Here is a 20,638-nt window from a genome sequence, read left to right as displayed (position 1 = left end):
GCATTGTTTATCAGACGGGCAGATTGTGTTTGAATTAAATACAGTTGATATCGCTACCTATTATATCCCTAAAGAAATGAATCAGTGATTAAAAAAAAAAAAAAAAGACATAACCAAAGTTGCCTTATTACACAACACAAAGAAAAACAACATGGATGCGAAAAGTGACCCATTCAATGGGGAAATTCTTACCTTGCAGCCGCACTGATTGAGGTCCGTCAGCACTTTACGGCTGCATTATAGTTAACCCCTTAGTGACCACCAATACGCCTTTTCATGTTCGTCACTAAGGGGCCTTAGGCTAGGCTGACGCCTTTTCACGTCAGCCTAGTCTAAGTCCTGCACGGGTCTCCCGTGCAGGCAGGAGCCGGGGCTCTGCTGTCTGATGACAGCTGAGCTCCTGCTTCAACGCCCGTGATCGAAGTTTACTTCGATCGCTGCCGTTTAACCTGTTAAATGCCGCCGTCAATAGCGACCGCAGCATTTAACTTTGTTTACAGAGGGAGTGAGCTCCCTCTGTCACCCATCGGCGGCCCGCAAATGCAATCGCGGGTCTCCGATGGGTTGTCATGGCAGCCGGGGGCTTGATAAAAGCCCCCAGGTCCGCCCTGGACATATGCCTGTCAGAGGCACGTCCTAACAGATTGCCTGTCAGATTTACACTGACAGGCAATAATGCTCTGGTATACGAAGTATACCAAAGCATTATAGCAGCGATCTGAAGATCGCACAGTAAAGTCTCCTAGTGGGACTAGTGAAATAAATAATAAATCTGAAATAAAGATTAATAATAAAAGTTACAGTAAAAAAATAAATAAAACAATTTTTTGCCATAAAAAGTGGTTTTATTTAGTAAAAAATAAATAAAAGTACACATATATGGTGTCGCCGCGACCGTAATGACTCCATTAATAAAGTGAATATGTAATTTAAACCGCAAGACGAACACCGTAAAAAAACACGCAAAAAACAATGGCGAAATTGCAATTTTTTTCCATCGCCCCCCAAAAAAAGTCATAATAATAGTGAATCAATAAGTCCCATGCACCCCAAAACAGTACCAATCAAAACTACTCCTCGTCCCGCAGAAAACAAGCCCAAAAAATCACTACATTGATGGAAAAATAAAAAAATTACGGCTCTTGGAAAGCGACGATGCAAAAACAAATAATTTTAGTTCAAAAGTGTTTTTATTGTGCAAAAGTCGTAAAACATAAAAAACCTCCACATATGTGGTATCGCCGTAATCGTACCGACCCATAGAATAAAGGTAACATGTTATTTACGTCGCACAGTGAACGGCGTCAATTTAAAAACGCATAGAACAATGGCGGAATTTCAGGGGGTTTTTATAATCCCCCCAAAAAAAGTCAATAAAAAAAATGATATGTACCCAAAAATGGTGCTATTAAAAAGTACAACTAATCCCGCAAAAAACAAGTCCTCATACAGCTAAGTAGACGAAAAAATAAAAAAGTTAAAGCTCTTTGAATGAGACTATAGAAAAACAAATAAAATAGCTTGGTCATTAGGGCCTAAAATGGGCTGGTCACTGAGGGGTTAATAGACACTAAGCCCCGCCCCTTTCCCTAAATTTCCGATTTCAGAAGTGATGTCTTGCAGTGCACAATGCGGATACCAGAGGAAGGTGGAGGAGACCGGGAGGGAACGGCTCCTTTGTTTATAAGATTTCAGTAAAGCTCTTCATTTCCGCAGCTTGTTTAGGCCGGGTTCCCAAGTAGCGTAAACGCTGCGGAATTCCCGCAACGGAATTGTGTGTGTAAATTCCGCAGCATTTACAGTAGCAAGGGATGAGATTTAGTAAACCTCATGCCCACGCCACGAAAAAAAAAATGTAAAAAAAATCGGAAGACAAAAACGTTCATAAATTGACCTGTGATGCGGTTTTTTTAAGTCAATTTAAGCTGCGGAATCGCTGGTTTTCTATTGTGGTTTTTTCCCCATCAAATTCAATGGAGCCATGTGTTGTGACTTTTGGGGCGAAAACATTGCAATTCCGCCGCAAGGATCGCAAATGAAAAAAAAATATATTTTTATTTGAAATGAACAAAAAAAAAAGTTGGTACTTACCCGGCCATAGTCCTAGCGATCCTCTCCTCTGAGCGCAGCCCGGGCTCCTGGGATAACGTTTCATCAAAGGCGGCAGCGGTCACAGGGACTACGCTCAGAGGAGAGAGACGCATCGCCATGACTACGGCCGGGGTAAGTAAAACATTTTTTTTATTGCTGCGGGATTTCCGAAAAACAACCACAATTTGGTGCGGATTTTTGGACGGTATTCCCTGCAGGCTCCAGGATGGACACGCTGTGTAGGCGCAGTGCGTATCCGCCTAGTGTATTCCTACCCTTAAAGGGGCTGTCCATGTTGAGGACTGTTTTTCATACTGATGTCCACAAAATAGGTCATTAGTATATGATCGGTGGGGGTCCAACACCCAGACCCTGCACCGATCAGCTGCCTCCAGGTTCGGAAGTCATGAAGGAGTCAAGCAGATGGCTCCAGTCATTGTATAGCGGCCGTGCTGGATGATGCAGTAGTCACTTTATAAGGTAGCCAAAGCCAGCAACAACTAAGCCCTTATTCACACGACAGGGTTTCCCGGCCGGGTGACGGCCGTTCATAAATCGGCCGGCACCCGGCTGCATTAGGAACAATAGACCCCTAATGGGGCTATTCACACGACCGATTTTTTTGACAGCCCGGGAAACCTGGCCGTCAAAAAATGGGACATGCCCTATTTTCGGCCATTTACCCGGCCGCCCGGCTCCCATAGAAGTCTATGGGGCCGGGTAATACATGGCCATCACCGGAATGTGTCCCGAGTGACGGCCATGTATTCCGTCGCTCGCGCGCGCTCTCTCTCTCCTCCTCCTCACAGTGCAGAGTGCATGCGAGGAGGAGGAGGATCTTTTTTTGCTCCCTGTAGGAGTCGGAATCGGATTGGGGATTGGGGATTCCGCTACAGGAGAAGTGAGTGACTACACGGTCTATATATGGACACAGCGAAGTCACTCACTTCTGCAGCGGAATCCCCGACTCTATGGCCGGGGATTCCGCTACAGGAGAAGTGAGTGACTACACTGTCCATATATGGACACAATGACCTCACTCACTTATGAAGCGGAATTCCCGACCTGTGGCAGGGAATTCCTCTCCAGGAGAAGTCAGTGACTACACTGTCCATATATGGACATTGAAGTCAGTGACTTCTCCTGGAATGTGGGGGGCGGGGGTGGGTTCAACCTACAGGGGGCTGTGTGGCATCACCTACAGGGAACTTGGTGGCATTACCTACAAGGGGCTGGGTGGCATTACCTGCAGAGGGCTGGGTGGCATTACCTGCAGGGGGCTGTGTGGAATTATCTACAGAGGGCTGTGTGTGGCAACAAATTTATATGAAATTCATTCGATTTTAAAACGGACAGGGAAAAAAACGGATGCAAAACGGGTCAAAATCGGCAGTTAAGGACGGCAACACGGTCCGGAAAGGAATCGGAACGGATGCAAAACGGATGCAAACCGGCCAGGAAAAACGGCCAATTTTATCGTCCAACACTCGGACCCTGTCGTGTGAATGAGGCGTAAGTCGGGCTAACGGGGCACACTCACAAGCCTCCAACACCGTTATCATGGCAGAATCTCCATGTTTTATACCTCACGGGCCGTTAATGAAGAGTGGGTAGAAAAGTCACAGCATAAATAATATTTTTAGGAACTAAAGGCTGCTGCTGCTGTGGACACTGTTGCTGAGCAAGGCTGAGAATGATTTTCCTGCAATAGATCGCTGCTGCCCTCTGCTGGCAGGACGGTGACACTGGTAACGTCCTGAATGTTCCCCGGCTGTTAGGACTAGGGAACTCTGGGTAATTTGTGAGGCCGGTACAGTACTACACGATAACGGGTGACGTCACACATCCACTATATCACTGCCCAGCACCCCATTGTAAAGAGCAGCGGCCATTACCTGCTGCCGGGCTACTCCACAGACATGCCGGATCCTAGTTTCTACAGGACCTGAGATCATGTGATCAGTCACGTGTGGGAGGAGTTCGTATTGTATCTATGTGTGGGGTAGGGAGCTAAAGGACCTGGTGATGATGTCATGATGATGTGAACAGTCACGTGTGGGAGGAGTCAAGCTGTGGGGGAGTGTCTTGTCTACACAGCTCTCCTAATGGGAAAAATATAAAAGTTATGACTTAGAATATTGTGACACATAAAATAAATGTTTTATAATTTTTTTATTTTTTAAAAAAAAGTGATTTTAGTCTATGTTCACACAGGGCGGATATGCTGCGTAAAAGCACACTAAGTATCCGCCCTGGTCGCCACAGGGAATTCCATCCGAAAAACCGTACTAAATTGTGGTGTCCGCTGCAGAAAATAGCACGTAGAAAAAAAACACATCCCCTCTGACATCCTGCAGGCCGACCTCCAGGCATGACTTTTATCCCATATGACCGCTACAGCCTGTGATTGGCTGCAGCGGTCACATGGGATGAAACATCATCCCAGGAGGCCGGGCTGGGTAAGTATAAGATTTTTATTTTTTTCTAAGCTGCGTTTTTTTGCAATGGAATCGCTGTTTTTCCGCCGCAAAAAACAATTACGCAAATACAATTGACATGCAGATTTTAAAACCGCACCGCGGGTCAATTTCTGAGCAGTTTTGCCGCTTATCACATACACGGCGTGTGGATGAGATTTTTTTCAAATCCTAAGCACTCTGCTGCTACTGTATTATGCTGCGGATTATCGACCTGCAGAATAAATGATGTAATTTATAGCGCAAGATAGTCACACTTAAAAAAAAAAGCAATTTTGGTTACATTTGTCACCCGGCTTCCCAAAACATTGAATACAAACTGATCAAAAAGTCGCATGTACCCAAAAATGGTACCTATAAAAACTATCGATTGTCGCACAAAAAATCTGCCCTAACGAAAACATAAAAAAGATAAGACTGTCGTATAGCGAGAGAAAGGTGCAGAGCGTTCCAAAAGGTGGATAAGATCAAGCACCATTTATCAGTGTAACACCGGCCACATATCTGTGGATTATTATTTATTTACCCCATTATTATACCACTTTATTATGCCCTGATGTACTCCTCACCGCTGGGGGCATACACGAGAGGAGGTGATTTTAACCATGGGTTTATACTGTCAGGTCCGTATTTCACACCGAATAACCACCTCTGTAAATTGAAAGCTGAAGGCATGCCTGGAGAGAAGTACACCACACAGAGTAATGTTTGGTACAGCTTCCCTCTCTCAGCCAGGAGGAAGACTGAAAACTTTTTATTCAGAACAAAGAAACACAGAAAGAGACACATGCCTCCTCCCAGAGATGTGGGAGTGCCCAAGCCCCCACCAGTTTCTCAGACTCACTCTTCTTGCATTCCAGGGGGCGGTGTCTTCAATAGGTGTGTCCGACATGAACAAAGGACTTGTTATATATATCAGTATATTACACAAAGAACTGAAATGTATATGCATATGTGTGAGGATAATATTTTTCAAACAATATACATGGTAATGATCCCTGACAGTCCCCCCTAAAAATATTATTACTCTATCCCTGAGTCTTGCCTAGCAACCTACCACTGACCACTCGAACCAGGCAGGTAGGGGTTTTGGATTTCTTCACCAGCTTAAGACGAGCTACTCCTGATGAGTGACCCACCTTTGTACCTGGACTTCCAAGGTGTCGGAATGGTCCTAACTTTGCCTATTCTCCTCAGGATACAGGATGGTTGTCTTGATATAATCTACAAACCGCTCCTGGTTGTAATATATATATATAATTAATCCAGTCTACATTTTATTAATGGTAACAACTGTCGCACTGTCACTTACTGTCCTAATGAGACTTTTACCCCTGCAGATATAACAGATCATGGGCAGCACAGTGACCTTCACCTCACACCTCCACATAAAACTCCTCAGATTGTAATTTGCAGCACCGTGGCATATTTACACACATTATAATTATAAACCTCAGACATTATAAACAATAGGGCCTCAACTAATAACATAATGCTATCACCAATCTCATGCTATCACCCTCAGGTTTCGGGTCCCATCAGTTCATTGCCAGTCCTGTACACCATCGTCTTCTTCTTCTCCTGTCTTCTGCTCTTCACTGACTGTCACCCTCAGGGTAACCCACACAATTGTGGAGTCAGACTACATTGGTGTCCAGTGGGGGAGTTATTATTACCCCCTCCTAGCCACTTACTTATCAAAACACTTGATCCTGCTGACGGATTCACTCAGGTCTTTGGTCTTTACTTTGATCTTTGCTGATGTCATCAGGACTTGGTTTGGTCCTTCTCATCTGTCCGACACCGTCTCCTTTAGTTTACGTCACCGGGCTGTACATAGCACCTCATGCTGTGAGCCTGGGGTGAGATCCCACGTAGGCGGATTAGTGGAGTTGTATTGTGACTATCACAAACCCTCCGCATCTGTACTCTTCCTCTGGCAAGTTACTTGTCTGGGCGGCCGCTTAGAATTGTGACACTGCCGTCAGTTCATGATAAACGCGTTGTAGTGGCTCAGGCTGCGCCTGCCGCATCTCAGTGATGGAGTTCATCGTGTTAAAAGTCTTTTAGTTCATATTTACTGGCACTTGCTGGGGACCCCCAACCCTTGTCAATTGTTAAAATAAATACTAATCTGGTGATAACATCATCCGCATACACTATAAACGTTGTTCTAAGTACATACAATAATGTCAGGCCCTTAAATGACATCAAACCTGTTAGGGATCTGCCAGGTACTTCATCTAGGTATACTCCTGGGATTAATCAATCCACACCTGAGGCCAGACCTGTTCGACTGACACCATCTCCCACCAACCAGGGTGGCAGGCTCAGGAGTGGGAGAGCCTATCGCGGCCTGGTCTGTCGGAGTTAGCTCCGCCCCCTGTCCTTTATTACCTGCCCTGTTCTCTCTCTCAGTGCTTGTAATTCTTTTGGATTCCTGGCCCCACTGCTGCTTGCTCCAGCCTGCTTCTGCCGTGCTTCTGCCTTGCTGCAGTTCTGCTTGACCTGCTTTGCTTTGCCCCTGGCTTGCTTCTGTCTCCGTGCCCGCTCGGGTGTACTCACTTCGTCCTGGTCCTGACTGTTCGTTCGCCGCTCCGTTTCCTCGTGGCGTTCCGTGGCTCCTGCCCCTTCCCTTGCGTGTTCCCTGTTTGTTTTCCTGTGCACTTAGACAGCGTAGGGACCGCCGCCCAGTTGTACCTCGTCGCCTAGGGCGGGTCGTTGCAAGTAGGCAGGGACAGGGCGGTGGGTAGATTAGGGCTCACTTTCCCTTCACCTCCTTCCTGCCATTGCATAATTACAAGCCCTTACCTAGTCTACCATTTCTCCTACGCTGACGCTATCATGGACCCCCTTGAGACCCTGACCCAGCAGATGCAGGGCCTCTCCCTACAGGTCCAGGCCCTGGCCCAAAGGGTCAATCAGGGTGACGCTGCTTTAGTAGTACCCCTCACCTCACCTCTAGAACCCGACCTCAAGTTACCTGACCGGTTTTCAGGGGACCGTAAGACGTTTCTCTCCTTCCGGGAGAGTTGCAGACTGTATTTCCGTCTAAAGCCCCACTCCTCAGGTTCCGAGAACCAGCGGGTGGGTATCATCATATCCCGACTCCAGGAAGGGCCCCAAGAGTGGGCCTTCTCCTTGGCTCCTGACGCCCCTGAACTTTCCTCTGTTGATCGTTTTTTCTCTGCCCTCGGACTCATTTACGACGAGACTGACAGGACTGCTTTAGCCGAGAGTCAGCTGGTGACCTTACGTCAGGGTAGGAGACCGGTTGAGGAATACTGTTCTGATTTTAGGAAGTGGTGCGTAGCTTCTCAGTGGAACGATCCGGCCCTAAGGTGCCAGTTTAGGTTAGGATTATCTGACGCCCTGAAGGATCTGCTGGTTAGCTACCCCTCGTCTGACTCCCTTGACCAGGTTATGGCCCTAGCAGTACGACTTGACCGACGTCTCAGGGAACATCAGCTAGAACGCTTCAGTGTGCTCCCCTCTGACTTTTCTGCGATCCCCCCCGAGGTCCCGTCTCCTCGCCCCTCCACGGAGGACTCGGAGGTACCTATGCAACTCGGGGCCTCCATGTCCCCTCGACAACGTAGGGAGTTTCGCAGAATGAATGGTCTCTGCTTCTACTGTGGGGACGACAAGCATCTACTGAACACCTGTCCCAGGCGCAAGAATAAGAAGCCGGAAAACTTCCGCGCCTAAGTGATCATCGGGGAGGTCACTTGGGCGCACAGGTATTTCCCGTTAATGTGAAACGCAATAAAATTTTGCTTCCCTTTCAGGTCTCGTTTGCTGGCCGGTCTGCCACGGGCAGTGCTTTCGTGGATTCTGGCTCATCTGCTAATATCATGTCTGTGGAATTTGCTATGTCTCTAAAGATGCCTTGTATTGATTTACCTTATCCTATCCCTGTAGTAGGTATCGACTCAACTCCCCTTGCTAATGGTTATTTTACTCAGCATACTCCTGTTTTTGAACTCCTGGTTGGCTCCATGCATTTGGAGCAGTGCTCTGTACTGGTGATGCAGGGATTATCGTCTGATCTGGTTTTAGGCCTTCCCTGGTTGCAGTTGCATAATCCCACGTTTGATTGGAATACTGGGGATCTCACCAAATGGGGTAATGAATGTCTTATGTCATGTCTTTCTGTTAACTCTATTTCTCCCCGGGAGGAGGTAAACACGCTTTCTGAGTTTATTCAGGACTTCGCCGATGTGTTTTCTAAGGAGGCCTCCGAGGTGTTGCCCCCCCATAGAGATTACGATTGCGCTATCGATTTGGTGCCTGGTGCCAAGCTTCCTAAGGGTAGGATATTTAATCTTTCATGTCCTGAACGTGAAGCTATGAGGGTGTATATCCAAGAATGCCTGGCCAAGGGTTTCATTCGCCCCTCGACTTCTCCTGTAGGTGCTGGCTTCTTCTTCGTGGGGAAGAAGGATGGTGGTCTTAGGCCGTGCATTGATTATCGTAACCTGAATAAGGTCACCGTAAGGAACCAGTACCCACTTCCTTTGATTCCGGATCTTTTTAATCAGGTTCAGGGAGCCCAATGGTTTTCTAAGTTCGATCTACGGGGGGCATATAACCTTATCCGCATCAAAGAGGGGGATGAGTGGAAAACTGCGTTCAACACACCCGAGGGTCATTTCGAATACCTGGTTATGCCCTTTGGGTTGTGTAATGCCCCTGCTGTCTTCCAGAATTTTATTAATGAAATCCTGAGAGAGTACCTGGGTAATTTTCTTGTTGTGTACCTTGATGACATACTGGTGTTTTCCAAGGACTGGTCCTCCCACGTGGAGCATGTCAGGAAGGTGCTCCAGGTCCTTCGGGAGAATAATCTGTTTGCTAAGACTGAAAAATGTGTCTTTGGGGTACAGGAGATACCATTTTTAGGGCAAATCCTCACTCCTCATGAATTCCGCATGGACCCTGCCAAGGTTCAAGCTGTGGCGGAATGGGTCCAACCTGCCTCCCTTAAGGCGTTACAGTGTTTTTTAGGGTTCGCCAACTATTACAGGAGATTTATTGCCAACTTCTCGGTCGTCGCTAAGCCTCTTACGGACCTTACCCGCAAGGGTGCTGATGTCCTCCATTGGCCCCCTGAGGCCGTCCAGGCCTTTGAGACTCTCAAGAAGTGCTTTATCTCGGCCCCTGTGCTGATTCAGCCCAACCAAGAGGAGCCATTTATTGTGGAGGTTGACGCTTCCGAGGTGGGAGTGGGGGCCGTCTTGTCCCAGGGTACCAGCTCCCTCACCCATCTCCGCCCCTGTGCTTACTTCTCTAGGAAGTTTTCGCCCACGGAGAGTAACTATGATATTGGCAACCGCGAACTTCTAGCCATTAAATGGGCTTTTGAGGAGTGGCGGCACTTCCTGGAGGGGGCCAGACACCAGGTAACGGTCCTTACGGATCACAAGAATCTGGTTTTCCTAGAATCGGCCCGGAGGCTTAATCCTAGACAAGCTCGGTGGGCACTATTCTTTACCAGATTTAATTTCTTGGTTACCTATAGGGCTGGGTCCAAGAATATTAAGGCTGATGCTGTCACGTAGTTTCATGGCCAATCCTCCTTCCGAGAAGGATCCTGCTTGTATTTTACCCCCTGGTATAATCGTCTCTGCCACGGATTCTGATTTAGCTTCTGATATCGCGGCTGATCAGGGTGCAGCTCCCGGGAACGTCCCTGGGGACAAACTGTTTGTTCCCCTGCAATACCGGCTGAGGGTACTCAGGGAAAACCATGACTCCGCTCTATCTGGTCATCCTGGCATCTTGGGCACCAAACACCTCATTACCAGAAACTATTGGTGGCCTGGGTTGCCTAAAGACGTTAGGGCTTACGTCGCCGCTTGTGAGGTTTGCGCTAGGTCCAAAACCCCTAGGTCCCGACCTGCGGGCCTACTACGTTCCTTGCCCATTCCCCAGAGACCTTGGACCCATATCTCCATGGATTTTATCACCGATTTGCCTCCATCTCAGGGCAAGTCGGTGGTGTGGGTGGTAGTCGACTGCTTCAGCAAGATGTGCCACTTTGTGCCCCTTAAGAAGCTACCTAACGCCAAAACGTTAGCTTCTTTGTTTGTGAAACACATCCTGCGTCTCCATGGGGCCCCAGTCAATATCGTTTCTGACAGAGGGGTACAATTTGTTTCCTTATTTTGGAGAGCTTTTTGTAAAAAGTTGGAGATTGATCTGTCCTTCTCCTCCGCCTTCCATCCCGAAACTAATGGCCAAACGGAAAGGACCAACCAATCCCTGGAACAATATTTAAGGTGTTTCATCTCTGACTGTCAATTCGATTGGGTCTCATTCCTTCCCCTTGCTGAATTTTCCCTGAATAACCGGGTCAGTAACTCGTCAGGGGTCTCCCCGTTTTTCTGTAATTTCGGGTTTAACCCAAGGTTCTCCTCCGTCTCCCCTGGTTGTTCCAATAATCCTGAGGTAGAGGATGTTCATCGGGAACTGTGCACTGTCTGGGCCCAGGTTCAGAAGAACCTAGAGGCGTCCCAGAGAGCACAAAAGATTCAGGCGGATAGTAGACGTTCTGCTAACCCCCGGTTTGTCGTCAGGGATTTGGTCTGGTTGTCGTCCAGGAACTTGCGCCTTAAGGTCCCGTCCAGGAAGTTTGCTCCCCGATTTATTGGACCTTATAAGATCATTGAAGTCCTCAACCCTGTATCCTTCCGTCTGGAGCTCCCCCCATCCTTTCGCATACATGACGTCTTCCATGCCTCCCTCCTTAAACGCTGCTCCCCGTCCTGGTCCCCCTCGAGGATACCTCCTGTTCCCGTTCTCACCCCTGAGGGGGTGGAATTCGAGGTGGCCAAGATTATGGACAGTAGGATGGTCCAGGGCTCCCTCCAGTACCTGGTCCATTGGAGAGGATACGGGCCGGAGGAGAGGACTTGGGTACCTGCCCGTGATGTTCACGCTGGGGTATTGATCAGGAGGTTCCACCTTCTCTTCCCCACTAAACCGGGTCCCCTTAGTTAGGGGTCCGGTGGCCCCTCATAAAAGGGGGAGTACTGTTAGGGATCTGCCAGGTACTTCATCTAGGTATACTCCTGGGATTAATCAATCCACACCTGAGGCCAGACCTGTTCGACTGACACCATCTCCCACCAACCAGGGTGGCAGGCTCAGGAGTGGGAGAGCCTATCGCGGCCTGGTCTGTCGGAGTTAGCTCCGCCCCCTGTCCTTTATTACCTGCCCTGTTCTCTCTCTCAGTGCTTGTAATTCTTTTGGATTCCTGGCCCCACTGCTGCTTGCTCCAGCCTGCTTCTGCCGTGCTTCTGCCTTGCTGCAGTTCTGCTTGACCTGCTTTGCTTTGCCCCTGGCTTGCTTCTGTCTCCGTGCCCGCTCGAGTGTACTCACTTCGTCCTGGTCCTGACTGTTCGTTCGCCGCTCCGTTTCCTCGTGGCGTTCCGTGGCTCCTGCCCCTTCCCTTGCGTGTTCCCTGTTTGTTTTCTTGTGCACTTAGACAGCGTAGGGACCGCCGCCCAGTTGTACCTCGTCGCCTAGGGCGGGTCGTTGCAAGTAGGCAGGGACAGGGCGGTGGGTAGATTAGGGCTCACTTTCCCTTCACCTCCTTCCTGCCATTGCAAAACCCCTTTATATATATATATATATATATATATATATATATATATATATATATATATATAAATAAAAGGAAAACTTCTCTGTTACAATGGACAGGGCACCTAGAATATGTGTGATTACTGGGTACATTTCATTTGCACTTGGTGATACTCTTTCAGCAGGATTTGTACCTTGATCTCAGCTGATTGCCTAGAACATCTCCACCTCACAGAAATATACACAGATTCCACATGTTTATCTGACAAGTGTCTTAAACCTATTTTTCTTACTCTAATCTGGTTCGTTCTACCTGGGAAGGCCTCTCAAGGTCGGTTCTCTTCGTGGGAGGCGGGTATGATAAGGTTGGCACCGGTCTGCCAGGATTGTTCTGTAGGCAAATCAAACAGCTCTAACAGAATTTAGCAGCAACAGCTGTAAAGCCTGGGACATACCAATTAGATCTTACCACGTCGATCCTTGCAGTCTTGGGGCATATGTGAGGTCATACACCATCAATACAAGTGCTATCAAGAATGCATTGGGTGTTACCGGTTCACCTTCCCTTATCCGTCCAAATTCTGTTAGAATCTGGTTCTCACGCCTTCCGCTCCCAGTTGGACTCTTCCTGTGAAGAACAAGCTTTTCATAGCCTAATCAGTAATTGATCTTAATCAGATAATTAACTTGAAGAAAAACATTAACAATGACAGATTTATTTTAAACGTTCACACTGGTCAGTAACTAAAACTTACAAACTGATTCTTCTTCTTTATATATATATATATATATATATATATATATAATCTATACATACACTGCACAGAATTCTCTGCTCTAAAATTTCCCTTTCTCAATAATAACAACAAAAATAAACAAATAAAAATGTTTTCGCATGGGATTATTCCGCTTCTGTACCTTTTATCTGACGCCTCCAATAGTCCAATGCTGAGGCTCATCCAGAACTTTACATAAAACTTAAAGAGGCTCTGTCACCAGATTTTGCAACCCCTATCTCCTATAGCAGCAGATCGGCGCTGCAATGTAGATTACAGTAACGTTTTTATTTTTAAAAAACGAGCATTTTTGGCCAAGTTATGACCATTTTTGTATTTATGCAAATGAGGCTTGCAAAAGTCCAACTGGGCGTGTTTACAGTAAAATTACAACTGGGCGTGTATTATGTGCGTACAACGGGGCGTTTTTACTACTTTTACTAGCTGGGCGTTCTGACGAGAAGTATCATCCACTTCTCTTCAGAACACCCAGCTTCTGGCAGTGCAGACACAGCATGTTCTCGAGAGATCACGCTGTGACGTCACTTCCCCAGGTCCTGCATCGTGTCAGACGAGCGAGGACACATTGGCACCAGAGGCTACAGTTGATTCTGCAGCAGCATCGGCGTTTGCAGGTAAGTCGATGTAGCTACTTACCTGCAAACGCTGATGCTGCTGCAGAATCAACTGTAGCCTCTGGTGCCGATATGGCCGACACGATGCAGGACCTGGGGCAGGCAGTGAGTGACGTCACAGCGTGATCTGGCAGAAGCTGGGCGTTCTGAAGAGAAGTGGATGATACTTCTCGTCAGAACGCCCAGCTAGTAAAAGAAGTAAACACGCCCAGATGTAACACACATAATACACGCCCAGTTGGACTTTTGCAAGCCTCATTTGCATAAATACAAAAAAGGTCATAACTTGGACAAAAATGCTCGTTTTTTAAAAATAAAAACGTTACTGTAATCTACATTGCAGCGCCGATCTGCTGCAATAGCAGATAGGGGTTGCAAAATCTGGTGACAGAGCCTCTTTAACCTCAATATTTAATATTCCCACAACCCTTCTTAAATACAGTTATTAAACAAACTAACCTTGCGACAATGTCTAGAGAACTGCTGACATCTTATCATTGTACAAACACCAGGTCAATACTTGGGATAACACTGTTCCCCTGTCACTACACACAACGTCTGCAGTGGGGAAGATACTGGCCGGGCTTCAGGCCCCCCTGAGAACAGATCTACACACACGAGCACATTGTCATACACGTCGGGTAGTTGTATGTTCTGCCTTCGCTGTGACGGGTAATCTGGCCGGGCTGCACTTTTCACAGGTACCTTTGCTGTTTTACCTATGTCATGCCGTGCGCACATCATGCCGGCTGCTACACACCTAGTGGTGGCATTATTGTATCCAGGGACAAGCCAATTTACTGACACCTGGCCGCACATACTCTTGTTGTCAGGTCTGTCTTGTCTTGCTCTCTCAATTGGCTTACCCGATGATCCAATAAAGTTCCTACTACCAATGGGCCCATAATTGAGGGCGATGCCAAAAGCGTACCTAGAGTCATTGTAAATGTCGGCCGTCTTACCTTTTGCCAGGTTACAGCCTCAGCGAGCACCTCCAGCTCCGCTCATTGAGATGAACAAGAAGGTGAGAGTGGTTTCTGGGTAATTTACCTGGTGCCTCGTATCCTGTCTTGTACATACTGTATGAAGTATTTCTACATTACAAATTTACATTAAAAACCCACGTCACATATAGATAGAACATTTCAAAGGGGTGGCATCTTCATCCTCTAAAAATAAAACAAAATGTTATTCACTTCTCCACACTCATCTGATAATCCAGAATACTTTGAGAATCTCACTTTTATCAGGTTCTGCAAATACTTGATTAATACAAAAACAAAGAACTGAAATGTATATACATATGTGTGAGGATAATATTTTTCTAACAATATACATGGTAATGATCCCTGACAATACAATAGGACGCTATCGTGGGTGGGTGGGGTGTATCGGCGGCTGTCATTAGTGACTGCCACCGAACACCTTACCGCCTGATGGGAAACAGCTGCTGCTTCATTTGAAACCACTTGAGAGGAGAGTATATCTAGGGCTATGTGGGGCATTTGGACATCACCCCTGACGAAGCACCAGCGAAACGCGCGTCGGGTCTGGCAGCGGTCTCCCCTCCTGGTCCCGATCTCCTGCTCATTTTCCACTACGTAGGTGTAGGTATACTGCTCATTAGTTTGCCTATGACTGCACTTTGCATGTATTTTATTAGGTATCTATCTGTGCAAATGTACTATGCTTAGCACCTGCCTAAAAATATTGATTTATGCTTTTTGTGGGATCTTTTGACCATTTTAACATCTGGGGGACCAGGCTGCTTTCATGTTCGGATTCCATCTCTTTATGAGGGTTCATTCTTTTTACTGTGTATAGTTGTAATGTGTTTTTTCTGTGTATTTTTGACTGAAATAAAGATTGTTTGTAATTTTGCAAATACTTGGTCGTGACTTTTCTTCTTTTTCTGGTTTATTATATTAGTCACTGTGACCATCGGCACAATTTGGGGCATTGCTCGGTTTGCTAAATTGTATTCTCTGTATCTATTACAGTATTTGAAACCCCTCTCCTATAATGGATTACAGGAGTAGAGAGATCTCCTGGTCAGCACAGGCTGCTAATGTATTCTCTAACCAACCTTCGTATTTGATGGAGTCCGTTCAGAGGGTGGCAATAAAGAAAACCTTATTTAATTTGTTACATCGGCGTACTCGAATATGGTGGAACAAAGCCTATATGCAGCAGTACCTGAGCAAGGGATTAATTCCACGTGGGTTACGTGTACAAGCCTTCCCGTCCTTTCCCATTGAAGATGATGTCTTCACTACCAAATGGGAGGAGTCATGCACCATGTGTTCCCGAAATTTTATGGAGCTCCTGGTGAGTCATAATGGGGCATCTCTTGAAACCCTAGACAAAGAGATCGAGGAAGTACAGACACGTGTACAAACCGAGTTCTCGAAAGATGAGTTGGACAACTTGAATAAACAACTGGAAGATTCGTTCACCACTTGGGAGAAGGAAATCTCCTCCATTAAAATGAAGAAATACCAACGAGATGTTGACGACTTTCAGAACAAGCGCATCTACAAATGGCAGTGGAGGATGGGCAGCGAACGGGCACGGTCCGCCTCCATCACCTCGCGGTCCTCAGCTAGCACTACCTCTAATACCTCCACCTCTAGATCAGGAAGATACCCTCAGCGACAGGGAAAACGGAAAGGCGATCAGGATCGGGGGCATGATCACCGTCCGCATGCTAATAAACGAACTTTTGCATCTGGACCAGATTCCGGCACTAATCCTCTCAAGGTAATTAACCTCTCTGATAAAGTTTTGACTTCTGCCCAGCTTGATGTTTTGCAATTGGGCTTAACCTTTTCACCTGTAGCTAAGTTTAATGTCTTTTCTGCAGTGAAGGACCTCCATTTGTTTGCTCGGAAACTAGCCTTTAAAAAGATTTATGCCAACAAAGACCCCATTTTTACATCCTTTTCTGAGTTGGAATTGGAAGCATTGAATGCACTCCAAGATCTATTGGATGAACAGGTGGAGCCGCTTCAAGGTGGGTATCCACAATATCTCCTACCTAAATCTGCAAAATTTCCCTCTCTTAATTTGTTTCCAGAAATATCCCTATTTGTTAATGTTGTATCTGAAGAATTTAAGAGGATCCCTGATTACATTAGGAATGATAACCTTACCCATACTCAAAGAATAGCTATCAGGGAGTTGACCTCTATGAAAGGGATAGTTTTTAAACCATCGGACAAAGGTGGGAATATAGTGCTTTGGCCTACTGCGTCCTACGAGAAAGACGTGTTCCGTCAGTTACGAATGGCTGAATGTTATAAAAAGCTTACATATAACCCACTATCTAAACTCAACAAGAATTATCTATCCTCATTGGTCAGGCATGCGAAGATGGCATTGTTACCAGAAAACAGGCTGATGGATTACAGATTCTGGAACCCACGGTGGCCACAATCTATTTACTCCCGAAGATACACAAGGACGCCCGCAATCCTCCAGGACGTCCAATCGTGTCCGGCTCTAACAGCATCTTAGAACCACTGTGTAAGTATATAGACTACTTTCTCAAACCCATGGTTGAAACCCTTCCATCCTTCGTTCAGGATACTAACGATATCCTGAGAAAAATAGAGGGGATATACAACAGGATATGTATCTAGTTATAGGTGATGTGGAATCTCTGTATACCTCAATTCGACATGGAGATGGTCTGAGTGCAACACAATTATTTTTGGCAATGGGGAACTTGGATAGGGGTCATCAAGATTTCATATTGAAAGCTCTCCAATTCATCTTGACTCACAATTTTTTTTATCTTCAAGGAATCCTTCTACCTACAGCTCCAGGGAACGGCTATGGGGGCTGCTTGTGCACCCGCTTATGCCAACCTTTTCCTGGGGCTGTGGGAGAGAGAGATTTTTTGTCTAACCCTGTCCCCTTGACCGATAGAGTACATCTTTGGGCCAGATACATCGACGATGTTGTATTCATCTGGCAGGGAACATCTGTTGAGTTTAAAACATTTATAGATCATCTAAACTGCAATGATATCAACATTAAACTCACATATCAATCTAGCAAAACTGCTATTGAGTTCCTTGACATTCAGATTCGTGTCGATGATCAGGGACTTGTGCATACAGACTTACACAGAAAGAAAACCTCAGTCAATTCAATACTACATGCGTCCTCGGCCCATCCTAGTCACCTTATTAGAAATATCCCTGTTGGACAATATCTACGAGCAAGACGGTTGTGCTCAGACCAACACACGTTTGAAACGCAAGTTCAAGATCTAAAGAAGCGTTTCAGGGAAAGGGGGTATAGTAACCGATCTATCCAGCGAGCCTATGATAGGGCAAAAAGCAGTCAAAGAACGACGTTGCTACAAGGGTCTGGTCGGTGAGCCATTTCTGACAACAAGGTTCGCATGATCACCGATTTTAATTGTAAATCTGAGGAAATCCTGGGGATAATGAAAAAGTTTTGGCCTATACTTCAACAGGATCACACTTTGGGCAAACTACTACCACCTATCCCTTCCATTACATTTAGGAGAGCCCAAAACCTTAAGGACCTTTTGGTACATAGCTACCATCGGGGTTTACAACCCTGATATGCTTTTGGATCCAAGGGTCCCAAGTGGGGGTGCTTCAAATGCGGACGTTGTGTGACCTGTCCGAACATCGAACAGGCAACAACATTTTATGATTTTGATCACACGCATGAATTCAAGATCACCCACCACATTGACTGCACCATCATGGGAGTCATTTATTTTGCCATCTGTCCCTGCGATAAGATATATGTGGGTATGACAACTAGACAACTCCGTAGGAGAGTACGTGAACACGTACTGAGCATTCAAGCGGCCATGGATATTGATGATGTGTCTCTACTAAACACGATTCCTCGTCATTTTAGGTTATTCCACAACTGTGACGCATCACTCTTGAAAGTGAGAGCTATCGATCGGGTACTCATTGGTCCAAGAGGAGGAAACTGGAAGAAAACTTTGGGACAGAAAGAAACCACTTGGATTATGAGGTTGGGAACCTTATGCCTGTATGGTATTAATGAATATAACAGTTTCACACCATTTCTGTAAAATCGCCGTATTTATTTTTCTTCTCTAATTGGTTTTGTATTGCCACTCTCCAATTGGTGTCCACCAATTTTTTACTCCCCGTTTTTAATCTTTTGCTAAAAAACTTTTTTATTCTTTTAATCTATATATATATGTTTTGTATAGTGGGCTTTCTACTCTCTATCCCCTTTATGCCCCTTTTTTCCTCTCCTCTCCAGATAGGTGGGTCTATTGGCCTTTTCATGAGGCCAATTAATATCATGGCTGTAGTTTGGCTGGGTAAAAAATAAAATATAATAAATAAACAATCAAAAACATCTTCTTACGGATTCTTTTGCTTTGCAGCATGGTTAATATTATACTACACAACATAGATTCACTGATCCAGCTCAAGTTCCCGTGACGGTCCCATTACGAATTTGAATTGACATTCTGCATTCCCTCCTGTGGCCAGTGATTTGCTGAGTCTCCCTGCTCTACCAATTATTCTATTTATTGTTGGCTATAGTTGTAATTGTTCGTTTAACTTCTTATTAAGTGCTTTTAGTAGTCCTATATTGGGATATACATGCAAACGGGTACTGTCTGTATATTTGTACCTTTTTTCTGCAAGCCTCTTTTTTACCTTTGCACAGATTGATATAATAAATTGCATTGTGCCATACATGTGTCAAATTTTCCTTTATGGTTTATCATTTGTTCCTTTCATCATCCGTTTCCATTACGTTTTTGTTCACTATTTATTAATTCTCCCATTCACTTATTGTTGTTTTTTATTCCCGCCCCGTGCCCCCCCCCCCCTTTTTTTATTGTTTCACCTATATTACCATTAATAGCTTTCTTTATCACATCACTATATCAACTTATGTATATGTTAACATTGATTTATATTAGATTTATCTTGCTACACCCATCACCTCACCTCATTTTGTTGTGTCCATTCATCATATATCTTCTTGGTCATTGATTGACCTCTCTCTGTCCCTATTTTGTCTTCACCGATATTTCCATCACTTGGGTATTTATCAACCCAGGATATATCCCCCTATATATAGACTATTTCATCAGTATTATATGTAGTTATGATCTTCCCTATATATACCTACTTTTCTTCTGGCCATCTGTTCATAGTCGTTTCAGTATTGCCCATGCAACTCACGTTCACCTATTGTATATATTCTATTTGTACGTATGTTTATATTTGTATATTAATAATGGCATTATTGGTTTTATCTTCATTAAAATAAAATGTATTCAATTCTTCTTTAAAAATTTCCTATTCACTTATTTCAATGTTTTTTCACTTTTATTTTATTTTTTGTTTATATTCTTTTATATTTAATTTTAATTTTAATTTTTATTCTTTTATTTTTTTTTTAATTTTTTTTTTTTTATTATTTATTAATTATTAATTATTATTTTTATTTTATTTTATTTTCCCACTTTGCATGTTTTTCCTCACTTTCACTTAGTATATTACTATATTATTCACATTTCTCATTATTCATTCTTTATTTTTGGTTACTTTTATCAATTTTCACTTTCACAGCACCTTTGCACTATTTCGGCACTTTGTTTCAGTCTCTGAGTGGCTTTAGGGCTCCTATAGCCAGCTTCAGCACTCTGGACAGCGACAGCACTGAATACTGGGTTATCTCCTATGGGACGGCTGTGCTGAATACTTCAGCACGTTGGACAGCGACTTCTGCTTTTACTGCTGCAGTGGGCTCTCCAGCACTATGGATAGCGTGTGCTGGAGGGTTACCTAGCAACAGGACGCTTGTGTTCTGCTGCTGTGTTTAAACGGCATTTGTCGGGCTTAGTATGGTGCCCCCTTTTTTACCCTGTGTGGGAGACATTTTGACCTTTGACCAGGTCTGGCCAATTACTATATTATTTACTGATGCATCATCTCATTTTCGGCTCTACTCCCTGCCTTTGCCTCGGGCTGGGGTGCCATGTCGGGCGGGCGGGAATTTCTTTCTCCCCGCCCGCCGGGCGGGG

At 45.3% G+C, this 20,638-nt stretch overlaps 1 protein-coding gene across 2 annotated transcripts in view; it reads right to left on the bottom strand.

Annotated features, from left to right (window-relative positions):
• The window catches only part of LOC142663686 (uncharacterized), a 42,632-nt gene extending 38,568 nt beyond the window's left edge, over window positions 1-4,064 (bottom strand). For both annotated transcript variants that reach the window (XM_075842448.1, XM_075842449.1), the window contains exon 1: window positions 3,987-4,064. The gene's annotated coding sequence lies outside the window, so the exon portion shown is untranslated. The remainder of the gene's footprint in view (window positions 1-3,986) is intronic.
• Window positions 4,065-20,638: the final 16,574 nt, after the last annotated feature.

This window comes from Rhinoderma darwinii, chromosome 11 (genome assembly GCF_050947455.1).
Source record: "Rhinoderma darwinii isolate aRhiDar2 chromosome 11, aRhiDar2.hap1, whole genome shotgun sequence".
Taxonomy (NCBI): domain Eukaryota; kingdom Metazoa; phylum Chordata; class Amphibia; order Anura; family Rhinodermatidae; genus Rhinoderma; species Rhinoderma darwinii.
This window is presented reverse-complemented; position numbering and strand designations above follow the sequence as displayed.